The 16199-nt window shown below is 51.4% G+C and overlaps 1 long non-coding RNA gene across 1 annotated transcript; it reads left to right on the forward strand.

The window, feature by feature from the left end:
- Positions 1–1804: 1804 nt before the first annotated feature.
- Positions 1805–5670, forward strand: LOC311527748. Its single transcript, XR_014713437.1, has 2 exons — positions 1805–1936; positions 5446–5670. It is a non-coding gene; the product is annotated as an uncharacterized lncRNA (long non-coding RNA).
- Positions 5671–16199: the final 10529 nt, after the last annotated feature.

Below are 16199 nucleotides of genomic sequence, written 5' to 3' on the forward strand. Positions count from 1 at the left end.
GGACCCTACAGTTCCTCTGTTTACTCTCTCCCCACCTCCCCCCATCCTGCAAATGTCCCTTCCTGAAGTTTTTATCAGGACAGGCCTCTCCGCTGCTAAGGGGAGATACTGCTGCTAGCAGGGACTGTTAGAATGTGCCCTTGCTTGGAAATGGCCAAATCACATTTGCAGCTGTGGCGAATTTACAGCCAGATTGCAGCCGGAGTTGCGCTGAAGGTAAAAGAACAGGAGAGCAGCATGGGAATTATATTATTACAGGGAGAGGTGGAATCCAGTCTCCACTCTGAAGGACTTTGTCAGATTGTGGGGGGGGGGGGGGGGAGTTTATAGGGTTACCCATCCGGAATTCTGGGGCAGTGTCGGACAACATCTGCAGCAGCATCGTCATAGAAACCACACAGGTGTACCACGGGGTGGAATCTTTCCTACAGCATTTCACCCTGTTGGATTTGGGGTGGGAGCAGGAGCCTCAAGAAAGGGGAATTTCCCCTGTCACATGTAACTCGAGATCTCAGAAACTCTGGGTCCCCCGCTTGCAGGACTGAGTGAACCTGACCAGAGATTCCTGTGGCTAAATATGCACTGGTTTCTATAGACTATAGGCGAGTGCATGGGATAACAGTCACCTCTGCTCAGTTTGTGAAACAAAAATAACCAGGGCAGCAAAACTCTCTCTCTCTAAAGCACTAATCTCCGCCAGTGAAACGCTCGCCCATCGAAGACAATTTCAAAACTCCCCATTGATTTCAGTGGGGCCAGGGTTTCACCCCCTCTGTCTATAACGTCCGCAGAGAAAACGCACCCAAAGAAGCAGTTCGAAATGGTGAGTGAGACTCCCGGGCATAGTCCCACGGGCTGCCCTTCTTCCCCAGGCTTGGCTTGTCCCTTTCTCACCCCCTGGGGACTCCGGTGCCAGAGGCTGGGGGCTGCGCGGGAGGCCCAGGAGGCCAGACGGACAGCAGTGAAGGGGAGAGGGATGGAGTGGAGGGGGAAAGCGGAGGGATGAGCAGGGTCCGCGGCAGCGGGTTAAAGTTTATCAGGTCGCGGCACTTTCTGCCCCTGTCCTCGCTCGGGTTAAAGATTGCCCAGGTTCGCGTGCGAAGTCGTTTGGCTGCGTTCCCCCGCTTTTCCCGTGCAGGCACAAACAGGACTGGGGCGCTGCGTGTAGGGGAGACTGGGGGGGGGGGCACAAGTCAAAGGCAGCTGAGGGCCAGAGGACAAGGGAGGTCACTGCTCCAGACTTAGAGGCGCTTTCTGAAACCTTGGCAGGACGGGGCATCGCGTGAGAAAGGAGATGGGCAGGGGCAGAAGGCTGCGCTGCGGGAAGGGCGATGCCAATGTGCAACCTGAGGGAAGCCCTGGCTCTCCCCACAGAGAATCCCCCCCCACCCCATCCCGGGCCCTGGCACTTCCCGGGGCACCGATCACACCCTGGGAGATTCAGCGGGGCTCGGCAGGCAAAGGGGCGATCCGTGCGATCCCCAGCCGTGCGATCCCCAGCCGTGCGATCCGTGTTCTCCCAACGTGAAGGGAGACGCCGGGACTGAAAAGTATCCCGTGAGCAGCGCTGGACACCTGGGAGCCGAGCAGGGAGTCCGCAGGGGGCACCGGGCCGGCTCCGGGGGACGTGCCGCGGCAGCCCTTGGCTGCAGCCACTTGGCTGCGAGGGATCGCGTGAGAAGGGCCCGGGATGCCCGAACTCCGCGGGCAAACCTGCAGCTCACTCCCTGGTCGCTCCGTCACGCGCTGAGCGCTCTTAAAGGGACAGCGCACTTTGCAGTGGCCTCCGAGGCACGTCCAGAACTCAGGCCGAGGCCCAGAAGCGCCCAAAGGAGGCCAGCACCTACACTTTGGCGGCTGGACTGCTGATCTGGGAGCCCATGGAGCCCTGGGTTATAGAGGGAGCGGCCCAGGTCAGAGTTAACAAAGGCAGAGGGCGAGTTACAACATGTTGGGGCGAGGGAAGGACTATTTACAAGCCCTTGCTCCAGTCCAAACACCTGGCACCTCTTGGGTAGAGCTGGCTGCACCACAGCCACAAATTAAAGGCCAGGTTGTTTATAGCAGGGGGTGGGAGCAATTTCATAAGGCTCAGGCAGCTGATTGACATGCTCTGTAATCTTCTGCTGTTTCAAACTGTCACGCAAAGGTCTCCCTGCCCTACACTGGCTGACAGAGCCATTCCTTCTCTCCTGTTTAAGGACCGCAGTTGGTTGGGGCCTATCTCTTTAAGGGAGAAAGGCCAGCTGCCTGTCTCTTAAAGGAGTCCCCCTCTGAGATATCCCCTCTTGGAGGAAGCATGTTAACTCTAGACGTTAAAGCAAACCACTGGGACTCAAGAGATCTGGCTTCAGTTCCCTACTTTGCCACATATTTCCTTTGTGACCCTGGCCACTTCTCCTAATCTTTCTATGCCTTAGTTTTCCCCACTGTAAAATGTAGATTATAGTCTGGGCTGGGGAGGGGAGCAGGGAATTGTATTTTATTAAGGTCTGTTGAAGAGCTTTTAAATCTTCTGAGGGAAGGGGAAATAAAAGCACAAAGTGTTGGTCTTGAGAGGCTTTGTTAAAATAATAGAAGAGAAAAGACAACAAGGAGTCCTTGTGGCACCTTAGAGACTAATAAATTTGATTGGGCATAAACTTTTCATGGGCTAGAACCCACTTCGTCAGATGCATGGAGTGGAAAATACAGGAGTAAGTATAAATACATGAAAATATATGAGTTGCCTTACCAAGTATGAGGTCAGTCTAATGAGACAATTCAATTGACAGCAGGATACCAAGGGAGGAAAAATAACTTTTGATGTGGTAATGAGAGTGGCCCATTTCAGAGTAAAGAGAAAAGGAGCATCATGGCCATGAGCAGTGGTTCTTGGCCTTTTGGGAGCTCAGGAGCCGTTTGTAAACTGCCAAGGACAGTTGCCACCCAGTAAATAGCTTTAGTGCAAAACTATCTGGCTTACTGAATATTTCTTCTCCGAGATATATGCTATACATATGAACAAAATGAGCATCAAATAAGGACACGGTATTTCCCATACTGGCAGCTCCTGTTTTACATGGCTGGCTGGGCTCAGCTCCCCACTCCAGGTGTCGTCTCCTCCAGTGTTGCAGCACCTCTCAGGTTTGTCCTGGACCTCGTGATGAAGGACTGACTGGGCCAAATTTGTATGAGTGGCATAGCAGTCTTATGTATGGGGTTGCAGTGCAACTCACTCAAATTTGGCCCGACCCCTGTCATCCCAATGGAGGGGCATCGATGCCAAACCGAGTGTCACTGTAAACCTGTGTACCAGGTCACAGTGTCTGGAGTGGGGAGCCAAACTCAGCTGGCCTCATGGGACTGGAGCTGCAGAAGCTGCTGCAGCTGCAGGATAGAGTATGGGGCAAGCTCTGCAACCTCCCCCCACGTGTCCCCGGGGGCAAGACTTGCCCCCTCCCCATGACCTAAGAACCACTTAATGCCAACTGGTAAGGGGATTACAAGAATATCCTGATTCTCTCCTCCCCATCCCAGACTATAATCTACATTCTGGTTCATTAAAGAATGTCAGGTGAGGTCTTAAATGAAAGCCAGGTCACACTGATCATTGTGAAATGTATGCACAGATGCTATGTAAGGAGCTATGTATGTCTACTGAAAATATTGTCTTAGATTCTCTAACAGAGCAGAGGTGGAGAAACAGGTTTTCTGTTAGACAAGAGATGTTTATTCAGCTGTATCTCCACTGGATGTGAAGTAAACATTATAAACTAGCACAATGGATGCCCATTTCCATAGGAAATTATCAAAAGATGTGAAGTCATCAGGAAAGCAGCACTCAGGAAAAATAACCCACGTGGGGGTTTATGTAGTCTCTGAATACAGACAATGAATTTTGGGCATATAGTAGGAGGCAAAGAAGCCACCCCCTTATCCTGCCTCTAGGATGTAAACAGGCAGTGCATTTACGTTCATGGACACAGGGTCATCACCAACCTTGGTTGAAGACGCTGCGGAAAACTTTGGATGAGAGAAGATTCTTTAGACAGCAGAGTATGTTGTAAATTAAGTTTAGTCTCTAGAAAGCTGTTATGATTTTGTTTTGTATGGAACACTTCTGTTTCCCATTTCCTTACTCATGATCACCTGAATGTTGAATCTTTAATAATAAATGTATTGTTGTTTTCATTATAAATATATCTCAGTGCTTTGATAATAAGCCAGGTACTAATCCTGAACTGAAACATTCAAGCTGGTGTGTACACTGTTCCTTTGGGTCAGCAGACCTGGTATTCCTGTGAGTGTTCAGTGGATAAGGGGCTGAGCACTACAGAGGACACTTTAAAAGGAACTTGGGGACTGGCATGCCTCTACCGTAACCTGCAAGGCATAGCCCAGAGGAGAGTTCTTGAGGGGCTAATAGGCTGATGGTGTCAGAGAGTTGGTACCCAGTTAAGCACAAGCAAGCCTCCCTCACACTGGAGGCAGGGAGGGATAACAAGATGACTCCCACTCCTGGGTACCCCAAGAACAACACTCCCCCACCCCAGTCTCCCATGTGATTTTTTTTATATATAATTCTGGTGTTACCAATTTGAATGGTGCTTCATGATTGAGAACCCTGGTCTAGAGGACAGATCATGAGGCTTGGAATCAGGAACTGCTGAATTCTGGCTCTGATGAATTTCTTATTTGGTCTTGGGCTGCTCACATCCTTTCAAAAAATGTTCACTTATCTGGCAAGGGCAATGCTGAAACAACCAATCTGAGACACTTTGGCCCAGATTCCCAGAGGCTTTGATCTCCTGCCATTCCTTTTGCCTTCTGATGGAGTTGTGAGTACTCAGCTTTTTTCTGAAAATCAGATCCCTGGTGTCTTGAATTGGGCATCTAAATACAGAGGCAACCAAAATTGAGACCCAACTGTTGAAAATTTTGGCCCTAACCTCTTTGTGGGCCAGATCCTGAACTTTGGTGAAAATCTCCACTCCACTGAAGTATGTATGGATTTACACCAGTATTGCCTGAGCTGTGTCTGTAGGTCTCTGTTTGTAAAATGGGGGTAATTATACTTGTTTATTTACTGTGAAGATGCATTGATGTTTGTATGGCATTTGCATCTGTGAGTGTAATTATATTATGATTACTTATGAATATTTTGCTTATGGAAGCACACAGAATGTACCATGTGCTTATCAAACATATAATAAAGGTGAGGACCTTTAAAGTGTCCTTGAGTTGATTGTCTTTTACAGCAGTCACTTCACTGTAGGCAGTGAGATCAGTAAAGGGGCCTTTGGAAAACAGGTGTTCTGTCATCTGGGCCAGGTCCCAGGATGGAGAATGACTCCTGGTGATATGCCTTTAACAGCTGCTGCTCTGGAGTATGAAATTCACCTAAGGGTACCTGACAGTAGAACTAAGTCTGATTTCTAATGCCTTTCCTCTGCCTTTTTTCAGGTAACCAAGATTGGAATCATGTTCAGGGCGGTTACACTGGCAGATCTGTCTGAAGGAAGGAAACTTCTATATCCACCTGGCACTAACCAGTTTTCAGCCTGTGCTCAGCAGTGGCTTGACACTGGAAGAGCAGATGGTGCTGCCTCTCAAAACTCAGCTCTCTGTGTGTCAGGACTTTAATCATTCTTGGCAGGTTGTAGCTAATAATACTGATTCCCTCTTTCTCTTGAAATTCACCAGTTACCTGACGTCTCCAAATAATGGGCAGACGGGTCTAGCATAACATTGACATCTCCCCCAGTCTTATCCTTTGCAAAAAAAAAAAAAGGGGGGGGGGAGTTTGTAGTTACAGACCTGCAGCAAAACCTATCATGGCAACCACAGTAGGGAATTTAGAATTTCTTTTAAAAACCCTATCTTCCTGTACTGAAATGTCCAGAAACAATGGAGAGTGGGCTAATTTGTTCTATATTGACACAATAGCAGAGTACATTCAATTTGCTTTGAGTGCAGTGACAGTACGCGTGCCCAGAGTGGGGACTAATAATTTTAACGTCTGTTGACACCCTGGCTTTCCTGCTGCCACCCCTTCTTGGGGGCCTGTGTGCGGAGGAGAGGGACACCAGGAGTAATTGTTTTCTCACTGTCCTTTTGAGCTCAGATGGCTTTTTGTCCTAGAGGCTCTAAGCTCCCTGGGTGGTGGGGGATCACAGGAGGCCGAGATCACTCCTGCGTACAGCAGGGGTCATATTTGAATGACTACCGTGCCTGTCATGGCAAACGGCTTGACAAAGTACCTTGTTACCTGCCCTCCTGGTTACCAACCAGCCCCAGCTCCGGAGACGGACCGCGGGCTCCCTTTCACTGGGCGAGAGCCGAGTCCCGATCCCGTGCGGGGCTGAGCGCCCCTTCCCCTGCCCTCTCGGGGGCTCAGCCAGGGACCGGCGAGGAATGAACAGCCCAGGGGCTCCGGGGACCAAGGGGCAGGTTTTCTGACTGGCACCGCGGCGGGCGCTGGGGGCCAGATTTTGGCTCGGAAAGTCACCGACGCGGGGCCGGTTTTGACCCTGTTTCTTCACCCAGAGTCCGCCCGGGTGCACCTGGGCGCGAGGGGAAAGTGCTGCACGCCCAGGGCAGAGCGGGGCTTCCCAGGGACCCCGGGCAACCCCTCGCCCTTTCGGAGGCAGGTGCAGTGCGCCCAGGTGTCCCGTGTCCCCGGGGAACCGGGGCGCCGCTATTTGGGAGGGCGGGGGGCGGGTTTGGTAGCGGCCCTCTCCCGTTTCGTTTCGCGGGGCGGGTCTTCCACGAGTAAAGCCTCCCCCGCGCGTTTCTGCTGGGGAGGGAGGTGGGTTTCGTCGGGGGTTTGAATCAAAGAGGCGGATAATCAATGGAGAGAAACGGGGCAGGTTGGGTAGTGGAGGGGAAGGAGACGTTAAACTAAAACCTGCCGTTTGATGAAGACGGAAACACACACACGGACCCACACACCGCGATCGCCCCCACACACCGACACACACAGATACACACACAGTGACACACACTGCGATCGGTCCCTCCCACCGACACACACAGATACACACACACACAGTGACACACACACACCCCGCGATTGCCTCCCCAACACCGACACACACATGTATTCACACACGCACACACTGCGATCGGTGCCCCCCGCCGACACACACACAGTGACATACACACTGCGACCGCCCCCCCACACCGACACACATACACCACACACGGTGACACACACTCACTGTGATTGGTCCCACACGCGCAGTGACACACACACACATGCACACTGCGATCGGTGCCCCCCACCGACACACACACGGTGACACACACACTGCGACCGCCCCCCCACACCGACACACATACACCACACACAGTGACACACACTCACTGTGATTGGTCCCACACGCGCAGTGACACACACACACATGCACACACTGCGATCGGTGCCCCCCACCGACACACACACAGTGACACACACACTGCGACCGCCCCCCCACACCGACACACATACACCACACACAGTGACACACACTCACTGTGATTGGTCCCACACGCGCAGTGACCCACACACGCACACACTGCGATCGGTGCCCCCCACCGACACACACACAGTGACACACACACTGCAACCGCCCCCCCCCCACACCGACACACATACACCACACACGGTGACACACACTCACTGTGATTGGTCCCACACGCGCAGTGACACACACACGCACACACTGCGATCGGTGCCCCCCACCGACACACACACGGTGACACACACACTGCGACCGCCCCCCCCCCCCACACCGACACACATACACCACACACGGTGACACACACTCACTGTGATTGGTCCCACACGCGCAGTGACACACACACACGCACACACACTGCGATCGGTCCCTCACACACATACACACACTACTCCTGAGGGCATTCTGCACCAAAAAAATTAATTCTGTGCACAATATTTAAAAATTCTGCAAATTTTGTTTGTCAAATAAATGCGAAGGCTCCAGCATGGCACTGGGGCGCACAGGCCACTGGCTGCAAGGAGGTAGGAGATCGCTGTGCAGCTCCCCCACCCCCAGGCACCGACTCAGCTATGAGGCTGCACCCAACCCTGACACAGTGCAAGACCAGGCTTGCCCCAGAAACACCCTAGGTCCCTGCCCCTCCATGTGGGCAGGCAGGCTCAGCAAAGCAGGCTCCAAGTGTGGAGGGGCTTAATGTGGGGGGAACCAGGTGTGGGCTGAGAGGGTTCTGTGTGGGGCAATCTGGGTGTGGGCAGCTCCATGGGGGATCTGGGTGCAGAGGGGATCTGGACGCACAGGGGCTTCTTGGGTTTTTTTGGGTGCAATGGTAATGGGGCTCTGCAAGGGGGTCCAGGTGAAGGTGGTTGGGGCTCAGCGGGCGGGGGTGTCTGGATGTCAGGGGGATAGAGCTTGGTAGGGAGGTCTGGCTGTGGGGAGTTCAGTAGGGGGTCCAGGTGCTGGGAGAGTGGGACTCAGTGGGGTGGGGATCCAGGTGCGACTGGTTGGGGCTAAGTGGGGTGGGGATCCAGGTGTGGGTGACTCATCAGGGTGGTGCAGGTGTAGGGGAGTGGGGCTCATTGGGGGGTTTTGGGTGCAGGGGGGTGTGAGGCTCAGTGGGAGGGTCTGGGTATGAGGGAGTCTGGATGCACGGGGGTTGGGTGGATGGGGGAGCAGCTTCCTGTACAGGGATCCCTCCCCCCACAGCTGAGGAGTGATGGGTGCAGGAAGCGGGGATGGGGAACTTTGCAGAGCTTCCTGCAGCTGGGGGAGAAATCTGGGGGTTGGTCTGACCCAGCCCTGGATGCCTTGCAGGGGAAGAGGATGTCCCAGCCTCCTCAGCTCAGCCTGGACTAGCAGCTGAGCCCTGCGCTGGCTGGGAGCACCAGCCAGGTCTTCCCCAGTCCTGCCTCCTGCCCTACAGTGATTTACCTCTCTGCCAGCTACCCTGGGCACCTGAAACATACTGCTGGGGAGGGTCGCATGAGTGCTCTTGTGTCTTCCCTTTGCTTCCCCACCAGAAAGTCATTTTTCTGCAGAGAAGCAAAGAAATCTGCTGGGATCATACATTCTGCGCATGCATAGTGATGCAGAATTCCCCCAGGAGTAACACACACACACTCTGCGATTGGTCTCTCTCTCTCTCACACACACACACACAGTGATCGGTCTCCCACATACACACTACCCTTAGCAGACCATCCCAGCAGTGATTTGTGATATAACCTGGGAGGGGGGACCTGCAGAAGAAAGGAGAGCCCCAGGGAAGGATGGAATGTGCCACGCAACAAAAGTGTCTCTTCAAGGCGCGGTGTCTCCATTTGAAGTCTGCCTCAAGGGGAGGAGACAGTCAGGCAACCGAGGCTCAGGGCAGGCAGGTCTGATTCTTGGCCTCTCCCCCCATAAACCTCAGCAGCCCGGCCTATATGGGCTCAGCAGAGACTCCCAGCTGCAGCTGGCATGAAGGAGCGAAGAGTACAGCTCCTTTGGATGAGTGTGATGGGGCGGGCAGAGCAAGGGATATGCCTGGTGATCCTTTACAATCATACATCCGCATTCATTGGAGAAGAACCCCCCCCATCCTGTCTCACACAGCCTGCCTGCAGACACAATTCCATGCATACCCATTGGCACCAATCTGAAGCCCCTCCCGCCCCCCGGCCCACTTCAGATGTCTCTCCCCCCTTGGACTCCACTTGGACATGATTAAGAGGCCTCAGCTGTATTCCCAGCCCAGCACTGTCCTGGTATCTATGCACATGCTGGACCATTTGTTTCCTTTAGTTTTACTTTTCTCTCTACGTTTAGAATAAACTAATCAACCAAGGAAATTCCATGCCAAGAAACCTATGTTAATGCTAAGTACTGGCTGCACAGTTATTCACACAAACTCCTCGAAGTGCAGTCAATGTGGAAATGCAGCTTCCGCTTGGTCCCCTTGGTCCTGTGCCTTACCATATAATCTCTAATTGTGTGAACACATCCCTTTCTCAAATAATGAAAAATACATTTCCCCCCACAGTCTTAGCTACACGGATGTGCTGTATTTGTCTTCCTGTGCAGTACTGTAAGCGCATTACGACTAAAAAAGAAAATGCACATCATTTTTATAAAAAGATGATGGTAAAATGCACTTCGAGTGCACTACAGGAGTGGTTCTCCACCAAGGGTATGTGTACCCCGGGGGTGCGCAGAGGTCTTCCAGAGGGTCCATCAACTCATCTAGATATTTTCCTAGTTTCACAACAGGCTACATAAAAAGCACTAGTGAAGTCAGTACAAGCTAAAATTTCATCCAGACAATGACTTGTCTATACTGTTCTATATACTGTACACTGAAATGTAAGTACACTATTTATATTCCAATTGATTTATTTTATATTTATATGGTAAAAATGAGAAAGGAAGCAATTTTTCAGTAATCGTGCTGTGACACTTTTGTATTTTTATGTCTGTTTTTGTAAGCAAGTAGATTTTTAAGTGAAGTGTAACTTGGGGGTACGCAAGACAAATCAGACTCCTGAAAGGGGAACAATAGTCTGGAAAGGTTGAGAGCCATTGCACTAAGGCACACTAATGTGAAAGAGAGTTTGTCACAATAAGATCAATATCACTATAAGATAAATTCTTCCTTTTTATGTAAATCAATCTATGTATGACTAAGATTATAGGAAAAAATCTCTTGCGATAAAGTATGACTTGTAAAACATTGTGGACCCAGTTCTCCTGTCACTTATACAGGTGTGGGTCTGTTTGAGCCCATGGACTTATTCTGGATTGACACTGGTTTAACTGAGATCAAACTCTAGTCCCATGTGCCTTTAAAATGAAAGACTGTACATTTGTAATTTATAGGCACAACGTTGTTTAGTTAACCATTAAGACTTAACAAAGTATTTGCTGGCTCTGTCTCCTTTAAGGGCAAGATCCTGATCCCAGTTAAGTAAATGAGCAAACTTGCATTGACTTCAGTGGGATCAGGATTGGGCTCTAACTGTGCAACCTTAATGTTACGGTTACTTTTTGTTTGTGTTGTTGTTGATTTGTTTTTCCACTGAAGACTCTGTGCCAGCTATTCAGCAGGTGTAATGTGGCATAATCCTCTGGCCCTATGACTTTTGTCCAGATGGGGATAAAAGCTGTGTTAGACTATGCTAGCTAACACATGTTTGAAAAGTCTCATGTAGACAAGGGACACGGCTTTTAATATGTGCTAAAATGGCCAAGTCAAAGATTAGGGTTTAACTCAACCATCTTAGCATATATTAAGCTGTACACTGTCTTGTCTGCACTTTACTTCAACTCCTATTGTAGACAAGAAGTCATAGTCTGGTATTACAGAGTGACACCTGCCATGAGTTTGTACAACTGTTCATATACTAATAAACTGTTCAGGCCTTGAAATTGTTCCCATCAGCAGGTCACTATTCTGTAATGCACAAAGAATTAATCCAAGAATTGTCTGTTCATAATACAGTGTTACCTGTCTGTCCTTCTCCTTGATCCTGAAGTCCTTACTCATCCAAGTAGTTCAATGGACTTACGCGGGACTTCTTAGATGAATAAAGGCTGCAGGCCTGGGCCCATAGTCCCTTGCCTCTTCTTTTGATGTTTCTGTCACTGATTTTTGGATAATTTTTGGCTTTTCAGTTAGTTTGGTTTGCCCTTAAGAGCCCATTGGCCCTTTAAGATCTCTCCAACAGCATAAATACTCAGGACATTGCAGGTTTGTCCAGAGAGTTAAATCATCTCTGCCATTTCTCACACTGTCCCCCAATGCCAGGTGGCTACACTAAGAAGCTGCCCTTTCACCTCCCAAGGAGCTGACAGCTGGCCCTGCAAATCCCCCAGGGAAATGAGAGGCAAAGGCACTGGAATACACACCTCTTTCCACCGGGGCAGGCTCCCTGCTCATGCCCCTTCCGGACTCTCCAGTTAACTAGTTATTCACTTTTTCTCTGTCTTGGGAAGTAACAGCCCCTGGGCTGTCATTCTCCCACCTCTCCCCTTGTTTTATTGCTTTCATTCTTCCTATGGGCCTGGTGCCATCTATCTACCTTGCTTAAGGTAGACCTCCTATTTGGGGACCTGCTGCATGGAATCCTAGCAGGCTGTGCTAGTAAATCCCAATGCAGGATCAGGGCCACATTTTGCAGCTAGATCAAGTGAAAATATTTCTATTGAAATAGTGCATTGAATTTCCCTCTGGCTTTTCTCTCCATTCAATTCTTCCTTTGCCTTCACGAAATCACAAGTGCCAGCTCATGTATTCGCTGGTATTAATGATCATTATTAGGCCCGATCTTGAGGCAGCAATTCTTACTTATTTCACAGGATTTGTCACGAGCCCCTCATATCTGGGGCAGGGACTGGAGGATCAGGCCCCACGGATGGGAGCGGATCCCAGGCACACAGAGCTGCATGGAAACGAGAGGGTGTTTGGAACGAACAGGATTTTTAAAATATGTGATTAGAAGCTGAAAAGTGCAAGCCCCACCTGCCTCCTGTAAATTTTTCCCTTAGGGAAATGAAAATGACGGAATGTACTTCTACTATTCTGTGCATGGAGAGGGAAATCCAGGCTCCAGAGTTTTGCCGTTGACTTCAGTGGGGCAAGAATTTCCCCCAGAATTTCACTGTGCTTGAGCAAGGGAAATCCAGCCCTTGTGGAAGCCCATTGAAGACACAGAGAGATTAATAGTGCCAACCAAGAGTGAGGGTGGGGGATGGTCAAGGCTGTACATTGTCCTGAGCCTCCCCTCTGGGTGAAGCTGCTGCTAATCTGTCCCTGCTCCCTTCTCACCCACTGGCCAGCCCTACCATGTTTCAGGCAGGGCTGTTGGAAGAATGAACTCTTCTGCCCTCTCCCTGTGCTGCCCCTTTCACCTCCCCTATCTCTCCAGCTCACCTCCTGCTGCTCCTCCTCCCCTTCACTGCCCCCTTTGCCAGGGAGCAGCTGGGGAAACTCCGCCAAATGGCTTCTCATGCAAACCTGGGCAATCGTTAACCTGAGTCTGAGCTGGGGCCTGAGCAGAAAGTGAACTGGGGTCTCTGAGAAGCTTTGACACCCTGTGGCAGGTTTCACTCAGAGGTCAGCTGGCCTAGGGGGGCAGGCCCTGGCCCATCAGTTCCCAGTGCTCCAGAGTTCTCCTGTATGGAAAGGGAGGTAGGTCCCTCTCCCTTCTCTCTCCACTGGGTCTCAGCCCAGGACCCAAGCGGGAGAGGCCTGTAGTGCCTTGGTCACTGCAGCTGACCATCAGCTGGGCTGTTTCCTACCTCCCTGCTCTCTCTTTAGTCTGGGGAGTGGTCACAGCCTGCTATCCCCAGAGCTAGACTTTCCAGCAACTCAGTCTGTCAAACGAGCATTCCCCAGCTCTCTTCCTATGTCCCAACATCCTCCTTCAGCAGGGAGTGGGGGAGGGGAAAAAGGGGCAGACCCCTACCCTCCTGGTTGGGTCTTGCCCATGGTCCAGACCCTCTCCTGGGGATTGCTTTGTCCCCAGAAGCTACAAACCAGCTTCCTCCCTTCAACCAGCCTCTCCACTCTCCTTCCCTGCTTGATTGTCAGAGTCCCCTCTGGAGCAGCTGAAGGGCCCAGCACTGCTTCTTCTCTCCCTCAGTCGCTGTGTGGGATCGGGAAACCCCATCATACGCACACCCCCTTGATGTGGACAAGAGAGGGGCCATGTGAAAGCTGCCCTCACACTGGCTGCTCAGGCAATTCTGCTCTGATTCCCATTGCAGATCTGGTTACCTGTTAACTTAGGTGCTGCTGCTCAGAGGCCCGACATGAACATCACACATTTGAGCAGCAACCCCTTAAGCTCCTACGGGCACCAAATCATTCTTCGCCTTTGGGCTCTGTTTCCTTCACTGATACAGTCCTGTGAAAAGAACAGGAGGACTTGTGGCACCTTAGAGACCAACAAATTTATTAGCGCATCAGCTTTCATGGGCTACAGCTCACTTCATCGCATGCATAGAATGGAACATATAGTAAGAAGATATATATATACACACACAAAGAAGGTGGAAGTTGCCATACAAACTGTAAGAGGCTAATTTATTAAGATGTGCTATTATCAGCAGGAGAAAAAAACTTTTGTAGTGATAATCAAGATGGCCCATTTAGACAGTTGACAAGAAGGTGTGAGGATACTTAACATGGGGAAATAGATTCAATATGTGTAATGACCCAGCCACTATAGTCCTGTGATCTCTGTAGAAGAGCATCTGTTGGAGCCTCGGCCTCCATGTTACTCAGACTCCTTTCCTCCCAGGGTAAGCGCAAATGTCAAAAGACCGACTTGGGTTCCTGACTGCAAAGGGGTGCTCTGGCGAGACCTGACTAGGGGCAGGGCAGCACCTGTGGTCAGGACATATATAAGGAGGCTTGGGAGCCAGGGAGAAGGAGAGTCAGGCCAGGAGCAGGGAGGCCTGGGTGTTGGAGACTCAGGCCAGAGAAAGGGCCAGGCGGTGCCACTATCCAGTAAAGGAGCAGAGAACTGGGAGAGAACAGATGCTAAAGGCAGCTAAGGGCCTGCACAGTAGTAGTGGGGGCATTTCCTGCCAATCTCTAGGAATGCCGGGGTGAAGGCCCAGGACAGCGGTCATGTGGCCACTGTCCCAGGCGTCGGGAGATGAACCCAGGAGGGACGTGAGACTTGAATTAGGCTCATGGTGGGTGGATGTGATTTGCATTACTGCTGCCTTTGAGTTCTTGTTGGGGATATAGGGGTACGCACAGGAGCCCTTCATTTGAAAGAACGTTGGGGGCTGGAGAAGAGTCCAAGGTGATGCACGGTGGCAGAGCCCGCAGTGTTCTGAGTTGCGACGGGGGACTTTCACCTGTGAGATTCTCAGCCTGAGAGAGTACGAGAAGAGTGTTTGGCAGGACCCTTGAGGGTGTGTGTGGGGGGGAAGGACTGTGGCAGGGTGCCTGCGGGACACCTGTCTGCTATGGGGGGGGGCGCACCTGAGTGGGGCCTGATCTGTACCACTTGGAAAAGCTCAATCAGTGAGGTATAACCAAGCAGAAACCTTAAATAACAGTCTGATTTTGTAAGACATCTTGGGTCAGATTTTCCCCCAAAGGAGCTTAACTGGAGTAATTTGAGCTGCCGGTGATCAGCATTTAGTTATGATTTGTATTGCGGTAGCACCTAGGGGTCCCAGTCCTGGACTTTGACCCCCCCTGTGCTAGGTGCTGTACAAATACAGACAGTCCCTGCCCCAAATCACTTACACCAGTTGTCCCCAAGCTTTTTTGCTCTTGCACCTCCCTTACCAGGTCCCTCGGAACTGCAGAAGGGAGCCGGGGCCGGATGTGGGACCAGAGCCACGGTGGGGAGTTGGGACCAGGGCTCGAGCCACGGTCAGGAGCCAGAAACTGGGAGTGGGGCCACGTCCAGGAACCAGAAGCCAGGAACTGGGAGCCGAGTCTGGGGACCAGAAGCCAGGAGCCACGGCCGGGAGCAGGACTGTGGTCGGGGCCAGGAGCGGAGCTGGGGGCAGAGCGGGGCTGGGTGGCCCCACTCCCCATCCCCTGTCCGGGCTGTCCTGGGTGCCACTGTGCCTCCCTTACTGTTCCCCCTACAGTTCGGGGACCACTGCCTTACACTCTACCTCTGAACATCAATCGCAAGATGGCCTCAACTGAGCAACCAAAATATGGAGATGTTCAAAGCCAGAGGCCGCTCCCATGAAATCTGACTCACAGGCTGCAGTTCTCGCATCTGCGTTTCCTCTAAGTTCTCCATCAAATAAAATCAATATTTGTTCTCCCCTCCGCTGGCCTTTCCCCAGCTGATTCCACGTCGCAAAACACAGCATATGGCCCAACCAATTTCTAGAAGCCCAGGAGTGGAAGCTAGTTTTTGCAGACAGGGTTTTCAAGTATCTTATATCTAACAGGCAAGGGAAATCTCCCCCCTCTGTCCCCACATTACAGCTACTCATTTATATGGGGGCTGTAGCAGTGTAGCCATATCAGACAGGGTGGGCAAGTCAGCCCAGAGACTGGGGCTGAAAACTTGCCCCTTGGTGGAGCTGGAGGCTGCAAAGTCAACACACGTCCCCTGTGCTCTGGAGGATTTTTTTCTCCTATAAGGAACAGGTCAGGTAGGCTTCTTCTGCTTCTGTGTCTGCAGTGGGTTTTCACTCAGTGTGTGAGAGGCATGGAGGAGTCAGGGTCTTTCTGCTGGTTGCACCTTGCCCTGG

The sequence above is a fragment of the Lepidochelys olivacea genome (genome assembly GCF_965140295.1).
Source record: "Lepidochelys olivacea isolate rLepOli2 genome assembly, chromosome: 10".
NCBI lineage: Eukaryota > Metazoa > Chordata > Testudines > Cheloniidae > Lepidochelys > Lepidochelys olivacea.